Source organism: Lathamus discolor, chromosome 2, assembly GCF_037157495.1.
Source record: "Lathamus discolor isolate bLatDis1 chromosome 2, bLatDis1.hap1, whole genome shotgun sequence".
Lineage (NCBI taxonomy): Eukaryota > Metazoa > Chordata > Aves > Psittaciformes > Psittacidae > Lathamus > Lathamus discolor.
This window is the reverse complement of record NC_088885.1, coordinates 19,149,157-19,155,202: the sequence shown is the minus strand read 5'-3', so window position 1 is coordinate 19,155,202 and position 6,046 is coordinate 19,149,157.

The following is a 6,046-nucleotide window of genomic DNA, read 5'->3' as shown; positions in this document are numbered from 1 at the left end:
AATAGAAGAGATAATGAGAATGAAACTAAAAAGGAATTTTATAAACTTCTAACCACTCAGAGAACTGGAAAACCCAAACTGACTATTTAGACACTTGTGAGGTGTTTTAGCATATTTATACGCCTAGAGTTTTCTTGGTCCTCTTAAAAATAAGTTAGAAGTGTTATGATGTAATTTCTCACACTTCAGCTTCATCTGTCCTTTTTCTCAGGCCACATACTGACACTCCAAGAAAAGACTGGAAGAAATAATCATGTTGCATTTGATTCTGACAAATTCTGAAATGATACATCCCTGCAAGTATGTTCATGACACACATGAACATCTCAGACAAGCTCAAGTAGGAAAACATAATTTCTCAGATAATTCAGAATCATTTATGGCTTGTAGGTCAAGACCAACCTCTTCTTCCTCTAGATATCTGATAACAGATCCTGGTACTAAGCGTAACATCCCCTGCAAAGCAGACACAGCATCTAGTCACAGGCAAGCCAAAGGTTTTCAGGGCAGCCTCATCTGAGGCATATTCTGAAAATGCAACTCAAAGGTAACAAAAGTGTGAGAAACCATGGCTGAGGGCATTTATGAAAGAACCATTACCACACTTCTTTCTTCCAAAGTGCAGCTGATTGTAAGCATCCGCTGCTAGTTGGCCATCCACGCTGCTTGGCCAGCTTGGAAGAGGTGAGGATGAGGTCATGAGAAAAGAATCAGCATTAATCTTCAAAGAACAGTTTCATTTCAGGGGGTGCATTCCAATACTTACAGGTCAATGCTGGTTGACTCCAACCAGAATTACATACTGTTTATTATAATTTTGATAATACTCATACATTAACCTTCCCCTGTTGCCCATTTTGCCTCAGTCAAAATTGTAGAATGGCACCCAAAGGCCTGTATATAGAGCTTTCCAGTGCCAAATAAACCAAGCATGTCTTTTTATGCTGTATGGTTTATAATTTTCTTGATCCTGACTTCAATAGAAGTGCTGTGTGTGGAAGGATGACAAGATTGGGCCCCCAGGCAAAAGCTCTGTAAAAGAATGTGTAGGAATGTTATTGTTGGAATTTTAAGAAACAACATGCCCTAATTGGGCCAAACCCAGGCCATCGCCCTCATGCAAGAAATCAAACTACTCGTATGAGTAAATAAAAAGCTGTGAATCTATTATGGTTTACTTCCCATGTCTTTTGGGGATTCTTCTCTGTTATCTACATACAGTTGTACCAATGCCATCTAGTTGGCAGGGGGGAAGGTTTCCTAGCTCACTGATCCCATGATACAAATAAATGGATTGGTCCAATCCTTCATTTCTAGGGAGTATTTTGCCCTGTTTAAAAATGGGCAGAAACTCTGTTACCTTTGTTACAGCAAGGTTAAGCAAAAGTATGGTTCCATACTGCCAAGCATGGCAACTTGTAAGGCTTGCTACCTGATGCTTTCCACATATTTACTCATTTTCATAACTAGTAAAACTGTTACTCATAACACTTGAATTTATATACCTACTCAGAGAATTTCAACTTTGCCCTTTAAACACTACAGCTTATAATAACTTGACCATTCTCACAGAAACATTGTCAGCAAACTATTTGAAGTTCACAGTGACTCAATGCAATTATGCCACGTTTTGGACACAAAAGGAACAGTCTGTTAGCATTCTCTTGCAGGGGGGTTGGACTAGATGATCTTTTGAGGTCCCTTCCAACCCTTGGGATTCTGTGATTCCTTCCATGTACATGGAGTTCTTTTTATTGATAACTTTATAAGCAAGCTTAATGGAGTTAGGTGGTGAAGGAGACGGAGGGATAAAGATAACAATGAGAACACAAAGCTGTAATAAATTCTTAATCTTTATTGCTTGATGTACCCTGAGAAACTTGGAAGTACAAGTCGTTTCCCTATGAGTTTTATCCCGTGTTTGCCAAACATTTTAATTTGTTGTTTTTCTAGCACTGAAGAAGCCAGCATGGTTTTGCCTTTTCCTTGCATTTCTGTCGGTGTGTTAAATTCATACTATTACATTTGTAAAGGTGTCAGCAGCAATGTGCACAGCACTGGAAACACAGTTGCATACTAGAAAATTGCCATGTAGTCCACCTATTGCTTTTCCTTTGTATAAAAGGTATGTTGCTTGTTAATTACACACCACAGTGCATAGAACAGAGGGAAGTCAGGCAGGCAATGAACACACTGAGCCATATCGTCCCCCGTAGTGTGAAAAGGAAGAGAATGAAAAGATGCACTGAAAATCTCTTCTCAAATAGAGCAGCACAAAAGGCACCCAATATCTCCATCTCCCCTAAGTGAGTTTCTTCTGCAAACAAAAATCAGCTGGTGTTGCAGTGAGGGAGGAAGCTTGAGTAATGAAAGCGGAGCAGTTACCTCCGTGCTGTAGAAGAATCTGAACTTCTGTCTTCTGGACACCTACTATGCAGTCAATGACATACGATGCATATTTTGTGAGGGGACAAACTCTGCTGAGCAGACTTGCTGTTTTACCAAGCTGCATCTAAGAGTGGGAAAACTCTTAACAACTCAAGAAGCCTTAAAACAGGCAGTCTGTGGCTCAGAGCTGTACATCACCCAGTTAACCCTATGCAACGACTTGACCACAAAACAGCAATTGGCTATAGAATAAGGAGTTTGTTATGCTAAGCAAATGAGGCAGCAGATACTACTCACACATTGTCAACACACACAAGTGAAAACAAGTCATATTAATGGTGAAACTGGTAAAGAGATACTGGTTGCAGAGGTATAGTTCATGGGCAGCTTGGGTAAACATTGACTGTAGTGGCCTTCAACAAGCATGGGAGCTCCACAGCAGTAAATTAGTTTCCCCCCTTTCTCTCTCCACTCACTGCACTCAAGGCATCCCACTGTATGTCATGATTTTTTAGGTGTTATTCCACCTCTCATGCAGTTTAATCTCAAGTTTTGAACAATTTGCAGGGGGGAAACATTTTGAATATAAAAAAGTAAAAATGCAGACTGGCTGTACAAGCCACAAAACCATGAAAAGATTTTTTTAATATGACCATCAGAGACAACAGCTAAGAAAACATACACATATGAGACATATTACCGATTATGAGAACAATAAATCACAGACACAGCGCACCAGCACTTAACAGCTCAAGACAGAATATGGAATAGTACCTAGTCACAAAGAGACAAGCTCAAATAAATGTACTTTTAAGTTTGGAACAATCTAAGCATATGCCATGCTTACTAAAGGGTAGTCACCCTACACTACTATCACAAATGGGTGTTTTCAGGTGCAGTAATAACATTTTATTGCCACTGCTGCCACTGTTCAGTCACTTTATCTTTTATGTATATTATTACTTTACACTGATTCCAGGCAAAAGATAAGAAGACCATGGCTTTAAAAACTTTTTTACAAGAGGCTGTACCTAGCTTTCCTCACAGAGGACATGATCCAGATACCACCAAAGTCAGCAAGATACTTTCCATTCCTCTAATGTGACTGTCCAAAACAAACAAACATGTAGAAAGCTGCACATACTGCCACTCAACCGGTCCAAGCACCTGGTAGTAATTTCATGGTAATTTTCTTCATCTTGTATTTTTGTACTCCATCTTATTTTGACTCCTTCCAACATAAAGCGTTCCTGCTCTTAGGCAGCATGTAATAATACAACTGCAGAAGCTGATAGCAGTTTATTAACTTGTACAGAGTTTAGTTTCCTTTAACTCATTACCATGTGCCTGCATTTTCTAAATTCATATACACATTATAGTCTGGATGAAAACTCCCGAGACAGCAGTCTTAAATATTGTACAAAGCACAAAAGGGTTACAAGCATTACCAGGTCACAAAGCAGACCTACACAGCTCTGCACCACCACAGCCAACATACGTATAATGGCTTCCTCCCTTCTAGATCAATGATGGCTACTGGGAAGGGGAGGATGACAACAATTTTTCATGGGCCATACAGCCGAAGGTGCCAACTGTAAATTGGTGTGAATACTTAAGCCAAGAAACCTATCTGTAGAGATTTATGCCAGTTCAGGATTTATCACAGAAGTTTTAAAGCAGTCCCCAAAAAACAGGCAGCTATGTAAAAAATACCTGTGTCATATTGTTGTAACTGTTGTCTTGCAAACAAAAAGACACCAAGCCGTAAGCACCACAGCAAGAAAAATACAAAAACAAAACCAAAACCCACAAAACCACAGAAAGCACAAACAAACAAAACCCCAGAAGACAAAATGATCTTGAAACATACTGGGAAAGCTTCTTTTACAGTTGCTTTGTGAAACATCAGTTCAATCAAACCCATGACAGTGAAAGAAGTGGGTTTTTTTCCAAATTAACATTTAAGTAATTTTGTCAGACTGATAGCCTTTTAATTGATGTTTATTTTTCCACCAAAGGACAAGCTGATTAAAATAAACACTTTGTTAGTCTACCTTTAAATGTGAAACTTAAATCAGAATGACCAAGTTCTATATTACTAAGCAGCCTTTGAAATGAAATATGCCTTATTCCTAAGAGTGGTTACGTTTTTATCATATAGAGCTTAATTTGTCCACATTCATCTCACACTGCTTTGATATTTATAATAATCTGAATACTTACTACAAACCTAATTGTGCCATCAAAAGAATAAGAGAACAAAGTGACAATACTAATAATTCAAACAGCAAAATTGTTTGGTAAAAATACCAAATGAAATGAGAAAAATACAATAGAGTTTAACATTTTGCCTTAGCTAAATTTCACAAAGGAACTCTATACAGAGAGAAGAGTATCTTACCCATTTACAACTGATTATAAGTGGCACTCATTGCATAAATCTGTTCTATACAACAGTGGGGTGGTTTCTGATTTAATCTCTTTATATATAAACCAGCTGGTACAAAATTTCTTTTAAAAGCAGAGAATAAATTCCAGTATCTAAGTCCTTGTTTTGGAGATTCAGTGAAGAACTCCAACTATCTGAGGGACTTGCTGTCATCATGAGACTAAGCTGTATGACTACAGTGTACATTAAAAAATGCTTTACTTCTAGAGGAGCTCTGCTGCTCACATTTCAATATAAAAAAGGTGGCAGAATCTTCCCATCAGTTTGTCCTATGCACATGCAATAGCAAATCTGCAAGAAAATTACTTAAGTTCAGCTGAAAGTTGAATGTAAGGTGGAAACTTTGTAGTTGAAAATATAAAGGAAATAAATTATCATAAGACCCAAATTTACAAACATGAAGATTAGCAGCTTTATTTTCCAAACCTGTGAGTAGCACACTGACATAAATGAAGTAAGCTCAGACTTCTTCTCTGTGTCTGAGACAAGGCCTTTTTTTGCAAAGACAAAAACCTGTTTGGGAGTAAACTGGGAATTAAAGTGCATGGACTCCTTTTATCTGATCATATAGCAGTGAAATAACGGAGATAATCTGAAGGGAGGAGAATAAAAATGGCTTGCACTGGAGATTCAATACTCTATTACTTAAGAATAAAGAATTTCTAATAGCCATTAAAACGAAAATAAAGGAATATATAAATTTTAATTTGGTCTCTGCTTCATATAATGTACTGAAGGTTTTCAAAGCGACTTTTAGAAGCTGGATTTTAGGTGTATGTCATGGAATTAGGAAATGCCAAAGGCAAGAAAAATTTGAGCTATTAGCAAAGCTACCAATAAAAAATTAGAACATCAAAAATCCCATAGTAAAAAGCTTATGTAGAATTGCTACAGATTAAGGCACTATTGAATAATATTGCTGTTAAAGAAGCCAATTATTTTTATAGAGCAAATAAATTTTTCTATGATAATTCATATGAAACTAGTAAATGGTTAACTGCCTTAATAAAAGGGGAAGAGAAATCTCAACATAACAGCAATTTATACAAAACAAGGGATGATAATGAACAAGAAGAATTAGGTATGTGATCTCTCCAGGGCACATTATGAGACTACATAAATCTGAAACTTTTGAAGATGATTGATAGGCAAATTTTGGGACTGAAAACTTAAAAACTTGAGTCTTATCTATCTTTTCCTTAACATTGG